Genomic DNA, 16,547 nt, shown 5'->3' with positions numbered 1-16,547 from the left:
TGTTGTCACACACACACACACACACACACACACACACATACACACAGAGTAAGAGAGGAAATAGGCCGTAGTAATAGTAATAGTAATAATAATAATAATAATAATAATAATAATAATAATAATAATAAAATAATTGGCTATTATTATTACACTTTATTATTATTATTATTTGTATTATTACATTTTATTATTATTATTATTATTATTATTATTATTATTGTTGTTGTTATTATTGTTATCTCCACTTAAGTAGACTATTTTCTATGAGCTATCCGTGTGTGTGTGTGTGTGTGTGTGTGTGTGTGTGTGTGTGTGTGTGTGTGTGTGTGTGTGTGTGTGTGTGTGTTGTATTTTAAACGTATATTACATAGCCTATATTATGTAGGCTGTTATAGGTTAGTTGAACATTTTGTTCATCCTATTGTTATTTCGGAAATGACTTCTTCATTTTAAACTGTAGATGTTGGAGGCGGGTAAAGCATACATGCACACAACACTGCTTCCTCAAACTGACACATCAGCATAATAGATGAAAATAGTAAACACTAAGAAACAACACTGGAAGACATTTTGTGTTTTTAGAGTACCTATCTCAGTTCACACTGAAAAAACGATCCTGCTTCATTTTTTACTGTAAATCAGCTAATGCTATCCTAGTTTAATTTTTTGGATTAGGCCTATTATCTTGTAGAATGAATTACCACTACCATATCTAACTAATTGTCAATATTTAAAAGCAGCGTTGACCCTAAATTTGTTGAGCCTGCGTTTATATTACTCATTTTCATTTAATTTGTTTATGCCTATTGCATGCGGTTGCAGATAGGACGTCACGGCTGCTCTCCAATCCGATCTGGTTTATCAATAACTTACTCCGGTGGAATATTTATACATTTCAATATAGCAAGATAGCAGCACTTACAACAAACGCACAAAATATCGCCTGACGAAGTCATGGAATAATGAATAAAATGTCTCATTCCAGACAGTTGAAGAGGAAGAGCACACGGAAGAAGCGAGATAAGTGTTGTAGGCCCACATCTTGTAATTTGGGCATCTTGAAAGTCAACTAGTAGGCAGTAAAATACGTGACGTTGTGATAATATTAAAACTTTGCATCAGAAAACAGCCCCACAGCGTGACGTCATCCACTAAAATATTTTCACACACTTATCATTCTCAAACTGTTACTGTTTGTCTCTGCAGTGTTGTCTCTATTGAGCAGAGAGATGCTTCACTCTTTATTTGAATCACTTTGCCTCGAAAAGCAACAACGCGTCGCCCCATTTAGCCAATAAGTCGTTCGGCCTCTTTATCTTCCACAAAAATGTTCCTACAGGGCCGAGCAGGCTCACAGCTGAGAGGAGCACCAGGCACACCGCTAATATTCCAATATTAAAGTTCAACGTACGTGTCTTTGTATTTTGACAGACTCTGGTGTTTTTCGGACGATAGCTATGGTTTAATCATCATGATGATTTAAGATGACATCCCACTGAGTAGATATTATTTCAACATGGTTCCCTATGTGGGTATGAAAAATAAAATAAATAAATAAAATAAATCCGTCATCAATATCATTAGATATGATATTTAGATATGATTTCAACATGGTTCCCTATGTGGGTATAAAAAAAATATATATATATATATATATATATATATATAACCTAAACTAGATTAAAAACTCTTTCAATGCACTACAAAAAAAAAAGAAAAAAAGAATACTTTCTAACTCTTTTCAGTTAGAAACATATGTTTATTTTTCGTCTAAAACAATATATTGGGAATTTAGGGCGAAAATAAATAAGCTACTGCCCTGCAGCTGCAGGCGTATCTTGTGAATGAAAGGACTGCTAACTGTTAAAGAGAAAAATAAAATCCACAATGAAAGGAAACATTCTTTGAGGAATAAAGTAAAACTTGTATCAACGTCTTTGTAATAATCAGCAGATGCAAAGGGGAAGTGTGTGTGTGTGTGTGTGTGTGTGTGTGTGTGTGTGTGTGTGTGTGTGTGTGTGTGTCGTTGGTGTTTGTTGTGTGGTCATATGTGTAGGCCTATAGAGTATATTTTTTTTTACAGTTCATGGTTGTGGACGTAGATGCAATCGGAAGTAGCTGCGATTGGTTTAACTGCATTTTATTTATGTATTTGTCCAGTCCTATATGATTAAATAAACCTGTATTTATTTACATACTTGCTACTAAATACTACTTGCGTTTAATCGCTAATCCAAGCGTTTATTCAATTTTTTTTCATTCAGCGCATTTTGAAGAAGCGTCCAAAAAGCCTACATGCAGTTTTCCCCTTCACTTTGCTCTGCATGCCAAAACAGGCGAGAATAAGAGTTTGGTTTATGTCCAGAGGGGCTACTTAAGTTTGTCTCGCTCGGCCTTTCTTGTCCAGCAGCGGGACACGGGAAGAGGGCAATTGAACCCTGCTGGAGCAATACATTCATTTCAGAGAGAGGTGAAAAAATGACTCTCTTTGTCTTTAAGAGCCCGCCATAAAACGAAATAAAGAGAAGCCAGCCAGGCTGGAGAGACATGGGAGTTACCTTGTCTTGCCATCAGACCCCCCTCCACACACACACACACACACACGCACACACACACACGCACACACACACACACACACACACACACACACACACACACACACACACACACACACACACACACACACACACACACGCTACTGCCTTGACCGAGCTCTCTGATATAGGCCTAACTTCCCTCTGTCTACAGAGTAGACAGTCCACCTCCATCTGTTGTTTTATGAGTCTCCTCCCCTTTGTTTTCTTCAATCCTTTCTTCTTCTATCCATCCACCCCGCCTAGGCTATATCTCCTCACACTCATCCCCCGCTTTCTATCTTTCATCCACCTTTTCTTACTGTGTTTTCTTATCCTCCCCTATGCTTTGATCAGCCTTACCTTTTATTCCCCCCCCCCCTCACTTTTCTTCTTTAAATGTTCCCTTTCTTTGATTTTTGTTTCCTTCTCTGGGAAGCCTGTCACCCTCTCTACTTCTCCTTCTCTCTTCCATAGCCTACCTTGTGTATTTTGGCCCCGGTAGCCTACTGTCCGCTCTCCCCTGCTCATGCCGCCCTCCTCCGTGCTGCCGAAGCAGCTGCAGCTATACCTGCGACTTTTGGAATTGGACCGGAACCGAATGACATTCTTCGTTACTCCCGTTATTTCCTCTTGCTGCCTGTCACGGGTCGCTCTCATCCACGAGGAAGCTCAAAGTAGGTTATGTGAGGTCTGCAGCTGGCGCGAGGTGCCCACTGCGTGAGATGAGGACTTCCTTGGCGATTGTCTCTGCCGCCACAGATGCGCTAAGCCGCCCTCGTGGACTTTAAACGGAGGAGGTTCGTCGCAGATGTGACGGAGAGCTGACTCCAATCACGAATCCGAGCCCGGACAGGACTCACCCTGCAGGGAGAATCATCCATGACGACCGTGGTGATGATGACGCGGTGGCAAGGCGGTCAGGCTGCTAACAGGCGGCTGTCTGGACCCGAGCTGCCGGTTCGGTCTCTGAGTGACGTGGGTAGAGAAGGAGGAGGATGTGGCCAGAGAGGGAGTCCTTCTTGTTGGAACGCTGCGAACAGTAGCATAAACACGTGCGTATACGTTCATCCAGAACCGGGAACGTGTTTTGGTGCGCCATGCTCCATTCGGTGCTGATGCCTGACGGTGGCTGTCACTGACATCGGGGGATAGCTCGTGCTGCTGCTCCTGGCGCATCCTTTTGAACCTCTGAGATATTAACCCAGTTATTTTTGAGTCGCAAGGAGGATGCGTGGGGCGAAGGAGTTAATGGAGATGCACCTTCACTGTGTGTGTGTGTGTGTGTGTGTGTGTGTGTGTGTGTGTGTGCGCGCGCTCTGACATTGTTGTGGAAACATTTGCGAGGAGCAGGGGGCCACAGTTTTGGGCTGATGCTGGCGGAGACAGACTTTGGCTGGAAACGTTTCCTGTTAGGCGGCCAATAACAGTCTGAGGTTCACGGGCAGGCCACGCCCTAGGCTCTGACGGCTGCTTTCTTTCATTTTTTCTTTCTTTCTTCTTTTCTTCTTTTATTTATAACGGGAAATCGACTACAGGCGCCATTAAAACGCACTCCGTCCATATTTCACCGCAGCTTCTAATGAGAAACACGCTGCTTCAGAGACTGAAAGCGGGCAGGAAGCCGAAGCAGAGACTTCCATGCTGCATCCAATTACAGTCCAGTTCAATGCAGCAGCCCACTGTGGAATTTCCCCTCAGATTAGGCCTGTACATCGCTCTAAAATAACGTCAGCTTTATCAAGTAGGCTACTCTTATGTTCTCGGGGAATGCATGGGGAAACGTTGAGGATGTAATCACAGAAGGAAACATGAGAAACATTTTAACACAGCTGCTACAATTGAATTAGCATGAAAATAGGCAACCAATTTGCGCAATTTGGCTGACCAAAAGCGCATTTGTGAATTGCTTGCACAAATTTGACATGTCCGCATATCGTGCACACTTTTGAAAGGCTGTTTACATAATTTTCACACATTTTGATGTATTAAAATCTGAGCAAATTATGGGTTTACATTCTGTTTTTACTCAAATTGTGTGTGAGAACAAGCAGCTGCTTGTGTTCAGTCCCCAGGTTGGAAGCGCATGCAGCCTTTCATGCCTCAAACATTACCATACTGATAGAAGAAAATAAAAAACAAATGCAGCCTATATGAATATTTAATTCTGGATATAATATTTGATATTTTAAAGGCCCTTAGGGACGAGCATTGGAAGTTAGAAGTATACATGCTGTGATAGCCTACACTGCATTGGAAAATTGTACTATCTATGTATAGTCTACTGTATTTGTCCCTATTAAATAAACATTTAACTAATTAATTGTACACAATAACTCATAAATTATTCAGTCATTAACTATTTAGGTCACTCTTTCAAAATTCTGAAAATAATAGTAGCACAAAGAAACGGAGTGCAAAATGTAGGCTACTGTTTGCTTTTACATACTGACATTTTAGCCAATATGAAAGGATGACATTATAGCATTATGCTGATAGCCGTATAGGCAATATGAAGGTATTAATTCACATCAGTTTGCAGAAACATTCACATTAAAATAAGTTGAATATCACTGAGGAGTTATTGTCCAAAAATGGAAAATGTATAAGCACAAAAAGAGGGATAGGTCTATGTCGTGTCTCCGCTAACAGAGCTCTAATGGTTGTTATGATAATACGTGTCCCACTGAAATACTAACACGAGAATTAGATTACAGAATAAGATTTCCATACCGTATTTGAATATAGGCCTATTTATCCCTAAATTGAAGCTGTCTGTCATAAAGTTTGAATTAACACATGCAGGTTGTTGTGCGGGCCTGGAGTGGGACTGCGTAGTTGCCTTTAAAACAGGAGTCCAGTATAGAAGAAAAAGAGAAAGAGAAGGATGGCCATATAAGGATTTGTGTTGCTTACTGACTGGACTGGGAATGTGATGGGCCGGATGCAGTGCATCACATTGCCTCCATGTGTCGCTGTTTTTCTCTGACACACCTCCCCTTTCAACTCAAAACACAGAAGCAGCATCATTTGTCAACAAGTGCAGTATTAAAGATGTGGCATCGATGTAAACCGCTGCTTGGTGTCCGTGGCTGAATCAGTGTGAAACTTAAACGAGACATGGACAGAACATAATACCGTATGTGTGTGTGATGAGAAATGGATTTGGAGTGTTCTGTAGGCTCCCAAAAAACGCATGAGCTCCACAGTAGAAAAGCTGAAAATGGTGTATAATAAGGGTACATTACACAAATAGTGCATAACTAATGCATGGCCCATGATGATTTTATGCATGAATGAGTGCAGGATGTCATAAATTGTTGCGTTCTGTAAAAAAATATTCTAGCTTTCATGTGATAGTTATGGCTTAATGGATGATGAATGAAAATATTGAATCCCACTCAATACATTCATTTATATGCCACCAAATTGTCTGGATTCCATAAAAAAAACATGCATCAGATCAGCCTCTGAAAGCAGAACAGAACCATTTCTCATAGTCATAATCAGATTCCTGTCACAACATTAATACCCAGTTATTCTTCCTCGCTTCCTTACAATGTAAACTGTTGATGTTAAACATTTGTCAGCCGGCACCTGCCAGATGTTTTGCTTTTAGTGCACCATTGTCCATTCCATGCTACACTCTGTTTCAACAAAAACACCGAAATATAAAAATAAATATGTGTTCCACGCCCTCGCTTGTAAATGTGACATAAACAAGAACCATTGGAGACTACGGGATTTAAAAAAAAACAACAAAAAAACAGCAACATATTTCTATAGAACTGTTCTGCTTTCAGAGATGCTGATCACTATTCTATGTAACTGGATTCCAGCTAATTTATGGCATAATGCATATGAGTTAACATTTATTCATTGCTGAGCCATTAAGTGTTAGTGTCTTGATAATTTCTTAACGGTGAGAAACATGAATTCATGATACATCCTGCATTTAAACGTGTAAATAAAACATGCCTTCGTATGTTCCATTATCCGTATTGTTACTATAATTGCCACTTTTCATCATACCAACTGCTATAATTGTGAATCACATTTCTGTACATCTATATCAGTGTCTCTGTGTCCCAACCGGCAGCGGCAGATGGCCGTCCACCAAGAGCCTGGTTCTGTGTGAGGTTCCTGTCTGTTTAAAGGAAGTTTTTTCGTCGCCACTGTTGCACCAAACGCTGACTCTTGGAAGGGAATTGTTGGGTCTATGTAAATTATAGTGTGGTCTAGACCTATCTGCAAATGTGATGTGATTTGACACTATAAATAAAATTGAATTGACTTATTACGCACTGCTTAAGCATGTGTGTGTATGATTGTTACTAAGAATTTTAATCAATATACACTTTCAGCTGGCTTAAAAGTGGGACTGAAGGCTTTGGAGAGAACTATTTGAAGGTCATATATGGTCTCTAGTTGCAATCATAATTTATATTGCTGCTCTAACTGCTATAAATCTACAAAACTTGATACCAAGTTCGCAATAAGGGTTCCATATTCTGTACAATGCTAATTTAGAAAGGTGATAGTTTGATATACTGTATAATGATAATTGCAAATAATGATATACTTATAATGATAATTGCAAAGTAAATATGTTTTCCTTTATATATATTTTTTTTTCATAATTTCCATTTAAACCTTATTAAATCCTACATACATTAGAACTCTTATAAACAATGTGTTATAATGCTCCCATAACAGATATCAGGATAACAGGAGTTAGGAGGGTTAATGCTGTGTAAAAAGTTCTGTCAGCACCAATCACAGACCAGCGCAAATGGAAATAATATGTAGTATATAACCATGCATTATTATAGCCATGCATTTACAGTGTAATGTGTGACTTTCTGTAGTGCTTCTGAAATGTGTCATCAATCACAAGAAAGTCTAATTAATATGACAAAAGTCACATCAGCGTTAAGTTAGTTCTACATCCAATCAGTTTCCTGTCTCTTATCAATGTGATTATTTAAACGGTAACTGATTATTACATTTATAGAGTCCGTGATCAAACTTTACTTTATTTGATGTTTTGCCAAAATAACGCACATGTTTTGGGATGACACAGCTAAGTGAGGTTTTAGCTGCATATTAAGCCCAGATGGATGTTGGGTAAAAATAGGCTGTACAGATCTGCGCTCTGTGGATGAGAGCGCACATGGTGTCCAGATAGGCCTTTAAAATACTAATCTCATATCCCTGTCAACATGGATGGTCTACCGCTGTAACCTCACCATAATGAGTCAAATCTGTCTGTAAACGACCACTTTACACTGCCTCACTGAGAAGTTAGCAGGTCCACTACACGTCGAACAGGATGGGATAGTAATCTGTGGTTAAACAGGAGATCCCCTGGTGCCTGCTGTCAGCGGAGACTCACCATGCTTGAGGCTGCAGGCGGGATGACGCAGGACGCATGGCGATGATCAAACTCCGGGATGGAGGGTGATTTTTCACATTTTCTTTCTCCCCCACAGTGTGGTTGTACTATTTCTCCGTGTCAGTCGGTCTGTCACGGTTTTCTCGGCCAGTTTTTACGTTGAAGTTCCTGGATTGACTGGCCCCTGCTGTAAAACCGCATGTGTGTGTGTGTGTGTGTGTGTGTGTGTGTGTGTGTGTGTGTGTGTGTGACGAGCCTTCTGCTTTCAAAAATGACATTCCAATGATCTCTCTCTCACACACATTCTCTCTCTTCCCACTTTCTCCATAATTATAAACAGAAGACTTGCCAACACACACACACACACACACACACACACACACACACACACACACACAGTTCTGCAAATGGTGCCCCCCCATATCCACTGTCAAGCTCGTATAACTGGGTACCATGACAACTGGGCCCCAGATCACTATAAAGTTTTACAGCACAGAAAGAGGCCCAAAACTCCCACTCTGCTCCTTTGTGTGTGTGTGTGTGTGTGTCACTGGGAGGATTGGTAAAGAAGAAACAAATCCATGTCAAAACAGATTGTAATCCCTCTCTTTCTCTCTCTCTCATGCCTTCAGGAGTTGTTTTCCATAAAACGAGTCACGGGGGAATTGAGGCATTTTTCATTAAATCGGTCCAGTGAGCACATTAGGAAAATTAAAACATATTTATGGAGCTGGATATGCATTTCTTACAGGCGCAGAGCATGCGGCCCTCGCCGACCTTGCACATCTGAAGGTCGAGGTCGATTTGGATTAATGTAGTTTCACTGTTCCCCGTGTTTCACCGAGCACATCAATAGTATGACCTGCTCCAGCTGCAGGGTCTCCACAGCCACACACTGGTGCTGCAAAGGTCACAGTGAAAGATCCAATTCTCTCTTTGTATTGAACCAGGGGGGTGTTTGGAATCCTTTGCACAAAATGAAGGAAAAGAAAAAAAGAACCTGCTATTCACGCATCTACTAGCCTGATTAGTGACAGTGACACTCAATACTGGTCAAACCCGGAGTTCCTGAAACGCAGAGTCGTACAGTCAAACCCCATTTAGCCTCATTTCAACCAATGCCTGATAAATAATTCAACAAGTCCTCCAAACCATACAAATACATTGGTCATTTGTTCCTACCCTCTAATACGCATTTTATAAATTAACACCCTTAGTGGTGGCAGGAAATACTCCCCACAGGAGCATTTTCCGTCCTTCTATCTAAATATAGTCTATATCCTTGACTTTCCACTTCCGGGATTGCTCGGCCGGATTTCACTAATTTAGGCCGGATAGCCGTTGACTTGGGCTTCCTTTGTGTTGGCATTTTAAACTCTGGTGGATTTCTGAGGACTATGGTTAACCTTTTCTCAGATCTCTGCAGGGTAAATCCAGAATGCTAGCTAGACTATCTGTCCAATCTGAGTTTTCTGATGCAAGACTAAAACAAGTTTTAAATGTACACGTTCCACCAAAACAAGTTCCTTCCCAAAGCTATTTTGCAGCGGCACCGCAGCTTTTCTCCGGCGCTTAGCACCGCCCAAAACGATTGTGATTGGTTTAAAGAAATGGCAATAAACCAGAGCACGTTTTCCTCCCATGCCCGAATGCTATGTGGAGTAACCAGACTCTCCTCCAGCACGCTTTGGAGGAGGATCTGGCAAAGCAAGATTAATGTAAACAAAAACTACTTGATTATGTTTAGGCAACAAAACTACGAACTTAGGTTTACAAAAAACATTGTGGTTTGGGTCTGTACATTTGTTATTTTACTCCATTTCCATGCGTATGTAGCCTCCATGACATAATTACGCATGTGACCGAGACTTTGACGTAGTTCCGTTTTTAAATTTAAATGACTCGGCACTTACTTTTCTTTTCAAAAGGGACACGGACACCAGTCTCCTGGGTGAAAGTCCTGTGTTTGTTTGACCCACCCTTAACGGACTTTATCAGTCTTACAGTAATATTACGTGTTAACATAATATTCCTGCTTTGCTCCCATCATCAAAACATGGTACCAAAGTACTCAACTATTTTTCACTGCTAAGAGAAAATCATAGCCGCTTTACAAGAGGTAGCTTGGCAGTTTTCTGCCTTTTCGATTCAAAAGTCTAATGGGCACAAAAACATTTGTATACAGTGCAGCCGTACAGTGGAATAATCTGCCCATGAATCTGAAATTGTTTCACTGAGCACGTTTAAAGTAACCATAAAGGAATGGTTACAAAGTACCATGTAGCATTTTCTATTTCAATTCAATTTGTTTTTAATTTTTATGACCAAGAAAGCAAAAAGCATGTTGATATGGCATCTGCACTATATAATATATACTATGTTGATTGTATCATTTGTACTTCTTGATTTTTGTGCTGTTTTATCTTGTGCAGTGATAAGTGTTTTACTAGGGGACCACCATGGAAATAAGCCTTCGGACTCAACCAGTTCTCACTCCCAACTCGTCAAATGCTGACACTTGGTCAGTGTCTCTTAGCAACGCAAAAGTCACCCTTCAGCGTCTGTATGGAAGACACCGGGCAGAGCAGCAGCTTGACCGCACCACTGTAAGATGACGTAGCATTAGGAGCGACAACGGTAGCGAGTGGTATGAAAGACCGAAAATCCACGTAAAGAGGCTGGTTGGGGGGGTGGATGGGTCAAACAACACAGGACTTTCACCCAGGAGACCGGGGTTCATGTCCTGTTCTTGTAATCCCACCCACCATCTTTTCCTAAACCTAACTATCCTGTTCTTGTACCGCATGTCAGTTAAACGTACCTCTCGCCCCAGAGCATAAAAAATTGAGCCAAGAGTCCCGACCAAGCACCTCTCAATATGACGCTAAAGGAGACGTCAGTAACAAACGCCAAAGGCACCTGACCAAGCGTCGCTTTTTGACGCAATGGGAGTGAGAATGTGTTGTCGGACTTCATTGTGTTTTTATCCTCATGGATTTTTTATGTCAGCCTATGTGGGGCTCTACACATGAACTCGAGCATTGAGAACATTGTTTGTGTACACAGAGTTTACAAAAAGAAAGGTTTTGAACGACTCACTTTAGCAGTTGGTTTTTCCGCTCGCCGCCATCTTGCCAGTCAAAATGTGTCTGTGTACACAAACAATGTTCTCAATGCTCAAGTTCATGTGTAGAGCCCCTGGTGATATTTTGAGCAAAATGTTGTGTCGAGCCTTCTTAGGGTTTCAAAAATAACGATTTTGATGCGATCATAGAAGTGTCCCTAGCACTCCCATTCAAAAGGCCATTTGACCGAAAACGAAAATACGATCATCGTTCACAAAAAGACCCTAGGTTGCATTTTGGTGAGAGTTACGCTTTAAACACGTAAGGACTTAAGTATATAAAGACTGGACCACTATTGCTGACATTGATTAAGCCACAGAGTCTCTCATTACAGTTCAAAAATCAATTTCAATTTCAATTCAATTTTATTTATAGTATCAAATCACTGCAGGGCGTGGCAGGGTGGTAGGACGTAGCAGGGCGTAGCAGGGCACTGCAGGGAGTAGCAGGACGTAGCAGTGCGTAACAGGGAGTAGCAGGGTGTAGCAGGGCACTGCACGGCGTAGCAGGGCATAGCAGGGCACTGCAGGGCATAGCAGGGTGTAGCAGGGTGCCTAGCCTAGTACGGCGACAGCTGCAACCATGATTTAGGCGCCACCCTAATCCAGGGAAAACATAAGGACTCCAGGGAATAAACTCCCCAGCGCTAAGTTAGTAACAAGCAAGTCTATTATCGTAAAGAAATGTAGCCTATGTAAGTCCTATATAGATAGTATTGTTTTATGTATCACAAGTGATGCATTCATGTAATAAGCAGCACTACAGATGGACATCATTTTAACTTTAGATAGACTTGTAGTTTAATCTGTGAGAATGCATCATTCCCTTTGCATGTAAACTCAATATGTGAGACGTGAAATGAATGTAGTTAAGTAAAATGTACCTAAATTAACATAAAATGGGAATACTTAAGTAATGTGATCAAAAATGCATTAAATTTCACTATCCATTATCGTATTAATCTCCAGTTCCAGACATAGAAAACCATGCAACATTCTTGTCCAGAAAATAAAGTTGATCCTGTTCCTCCTTTCTTCATCACATGTTGGGAAGCTGTTTGAAGCCCTTTTCTATCAAAGACAGATATCTGCTTCTGGACATCTGGCTTGTCTGAAATAGCAGAATCACAACAGCAGAGATATTTGCTGCACTGCCAAATATTTGTCCTCTTTGATTTATTTAAACACTTTCATAAACGTGAGGAGGAAAAGTTCTGCATTAGTCAACAGCTCTGTGAAGGCGTCCCCCACACAGTGGGTTCAGACAAGGGGTTTGTTGTTTCAGCACTTCTGAGCCACATGGTGCACTCTGATTCATTTTTAAATGCAGCTGCAGCCATTAATGTGTTACTGATCTGAAACTCATTGTGCACTTCAGTTACTTCAGTTACTTACTTCTTTTGTGTAATCTGATTTTTGCTGTATGAAATGAAATGCTCCTGTAGTGCCTGAATAGGACCAGGAGGTGGCACTGTGGTACAAAGACAGGAAATATGACAATTTATAAACAGTTGGAAAACTTCATATGCAGTGTAATATAACTACTGATGCAATGATACTACAATGAGTCAAACTGTTTAACATTAAGATCATGTTCCATGTGCATTGAAGTCATGATTACCAGTTAATTTAAAAATGTAATAAGGTGGCAAATTTCATTACGTTTTAACCTATTTATCATGCCAATGTTTTATAAATGTGTTATGACCAGGGCGTTATGACAATGACATCCCCAGCTGTATGTAGAGTCCCCTTTTGTTGAACAAACTGATTGATAGGTTTAATGTAGAGTCATTTCCAAACTGAAATGCATCCAGTAATTTAAATTTAAAGGTGAAAGGCTCTTTGTCTGATCTCGTCTCTATCAGCCCCTGACCTGGTGTTTTCTTCATTTCCGTCTCCCAGGATGCACCGGGCTCCGGCCTGCAGCTCTTTTACGGTTGTGTATTTCACCGGCTCTTTTATTGCCACCGACAGACAATTAAAGTCTGCTGAACACACGCTTGCTGCCCGTCAGCATGCTGCAGCTCCATAAAAGCGTCTTTCTGTGAAAGACGAGCGTCCGTGCCTTCACAGGGAGGGAAAGTGGAAGCAGATAGAAAACCCACAGCGATCAGGGTTTAATTCTCAGCTCTATAAAAAACAGGGACACCACAGCACCCCAACCCAAATAGGTCTCATTTGACCTTGAGGCTGAACCAAAGTGCTGCCTGGCGCTCCTGTCTTTGTTGTTTTCTCCTGCATCACACCTGAGCTGAGACACCATGACAGCCAGTGGAGGAGTTGCGCTAGAATGTGATTGTTTCCAGCCTGTGGCAAACAGAGAGGGATTTGAATGTTGCTGGAATGTAAGTCATTTTGAGTATTATAGCCATATTTAAATTTTGTCTCAATGGTGGTGCCATAAGGATCACCAAAGGTCAGAATGAATCACAGTCTCGCATTGCCAGACCTTACTCCTCAGCACTGTCAGCGTTGTAGTAAGGTCTGGCTACAGCACACATAGGTTCTGGGAAAAAAAGGCTCAAGGGTGTTTGCATTCATTTAAACCAATCACAATCATCTTGGGCGGCGTTAAGCTCCAGACGCAGCGGCGGTAGCTCTGCAAAATAGTCTTGGGAGGTAACTTGTTTTGGTTAGCATTATCTGGAAACATGGTTAAACCTAATTTGCTCTTACTTCGTCCATAGCAATCATAGACAGTATATAAGAATGGACCAACAGATCCCGTTGCTCTGGATGGAGACCAGTGAAGGATATTAGAAGCACTTTTCCGGTGAGCGCCGAGCGTTACTGCGCCGCTCCAACTGAGAGAGACGACGTAAATGTGACGTGAGCAACCTCTTTGAAAATTGTAAGTCTTCTGGTAGCTGTGCCAAGAGAAATCTCAATCGTTCCGAATGTTGCAGAGACGGAGAGCGTAGGTATATGTAAGGAGATAACATGGACACAGGTTAATTATTGCTAACTAAAATGCTAGTTAACATTAGTAATTAAACTTAAACAGCTAATGTAAGTCGAAACTGCCTGTGAGCTTCTCCTGTACTATACGGTAATTCCTCTACTATGCGACAGTAAGTCCCGTGGTTATGACACAATCGTTAGCCTATTTTTACGGCTATGGCTACGGAGCCATAACGTGAGATACAAGGAATTGGAGCCTTTTATACATTGTCGTGTTTCTTTCTAAATATAAATAAACAATGGACAAATAAAGTCTTTAAACGCTTCAGATGTAAAGTTTTTCGCTGTCAAAGTGACGTCAAAATGAATGGTAGTCAATGGAATGCTAACGGGGGGTGAGTGCTTATTAGCATCAAAATGGCGCACGGGTTGTGAGGAGACGCTTACCCCCTTGATAGCAATCCCCAACAGATTCTCACTCCCATCTTGGTCAGGTGCCTTTGTCATTGTTATTGACGCTAAAAGTCTCCTTTAGCATTATATAATGCGCTTTATCTAAACGCGCTTGGTCAGGACTATTGACGTCCCTTTTGACACAGTTATGTTAAGGCACTGACACACCAACCCGATTATCGGCCGTTGGACAGTCTGACGAGGTCAGTGACTCGAGTCTGTTCGGTGTGTTCCGTGCCGTCGTCAGTTGGAGGAGCCGTGGGCCTTCATTTGGGCCGATTTGACATGTTGAATCAGAAGGCGGGCAGTCGGACTCAATGACCAATCTGATTGGTGGAGTGCTAACCCGGAAATGACGAGCGGGATGAGCGTGACTAACGGCAAACACCAAATGTGGATAAATCCACTGTTGAAAATACTCCCCAACAAATGCACTTTTTTGTCCTGTTTAAGTAAAGTTTGCTAGAAACTAGAATAAACTAGTTGGGCAAGTGCCCAACTGTTTGATGACATTATTTGGCTTTTTAAAACAATAAATCCATGAGCAATTTTCAAAGATTTACTCACTACTTACTTCAATAGGAACCAATATAATTGGGACTGAGAGCCACAGACAGGGTGGAGAAGTCAGAAAGTATTGGGAGACGGACTAACACATTGTTGGTTTTGGTCTTTTCATGGGATTTGTCACCCTTATACTTTAATGTTTTCCACAAAGATTTGTGTCACCCTTAAGCTTAAACATGACAGGTGCAAGAGGAAGAACAGTATTCTTGGTCTATAATTCATCCTGAGGGGGACAAGTCTGTCCATGAACAAATGTCTCTGCCAAGGTTTGAGCCAATCCGTATTTCACTGGATACGTCAGCTGCTAGTTAACACAAGATGTAAAGTCAGAGGATCACCAAAGTCACTAGGACTCATTCTCTGGGGACCATGAATGCCTGAACCATATTTCATAATCAAAGATAGTTGAGATATTTCAGTGGTGCACCGACCAACTGACAGACAGAAAGACAGACTGACATTGCCACCCCTTTACTGTATGCTTCTAGCATGGCAAAATAAAAGTGATCATTTGTTTCTTCACATGGTAATATTTTATTGCAGGTTGCTGTTGTAATATATTGCGTTTGATTGTACTGGTATTCATGTTGGTGTCTCCACTCTCTGTACATTCCCCAGACCTAATGAGAGAAACCTTTCTGCTGTTCTTTTTCGTGTCTCCTTGAAATGCAGTTCATGAAAAGAACACTAGATGGAGAAAGAGAGCTAAACACTCTAATTATCTCTCTTTCCTGCAGACAGTGAATATGAATCCATATCAATCAGACTCATATTTTAACAAACCTGCCTTGTTTTCCAGTACAGCCTGCCGTTTCAGTCAAATGTATAACAGAGTAGTATGTCATTCAGTTATAGTACTGATAGGCTGATAGATACAACGATTGGTTTTTAACACTGAGATTGATGAACATGTTCTTCATGTTATTTGTGGTGTTATAACTTTTGTTCCATTGACTTCCTGCCTCCCAGTAGAGAATCCTGTCATGTTTAATTTATTTTATATTCTGTAAGTGTTGCACCAGACATATTCATTGATGCAGTTCTTATCAAATCCTGTGTTCGTCTTTATATCAGAAGGGTGCTAATATATTTCTTAAAGAAAAACCCTCTGTTATATTTACTGTCATTGTCTCTAATATTTCAGTATTAAAAATAAACCATTTCTTTCTCATTTGTTACATCTATTGACACAATGCTCAGACCTTCGATATTGATATCTATATTGCTAACTTGAAATGATGAACTGAGAATTATTTTACTGATAAAAAGAATAAGTCAGGTGAGGATAATATGTATTAATCAAAAACTCAGATCGTCATAGATTATCGCCATAGGCAAATGTAATTACAAATTTAGATAGATAGATTTTGCTGCTTAGTGACACATTGCAATTTTCTACAGATTAAACCACTTAGACAAATGTGTTAGCCAATAAATCGTGCGCTAAAGCCACTACACAGAGAGGCTCATAACCTCCAGAAACGCACAGCACAACTTGAGCTATTAATTACTATATTGTATTCCACCATCA

The sequence above is a fragment of the Sander vitreus genome, chromosome 15 (genome assembly GCF_031162955.1).
Source record: "Sander vitreus isolate 19-12246 chromosome 15, sanVit1, whole genome shotgun sequence".
Taxonomy (NCBI): Eukaryota; Metazoa; Chordata; class Actinopteri; order Perciformes; family Percidae; genus Sander; species Sander vitreus.
This window is presented reverse-complemented; position numbering follows the sequence as displayed.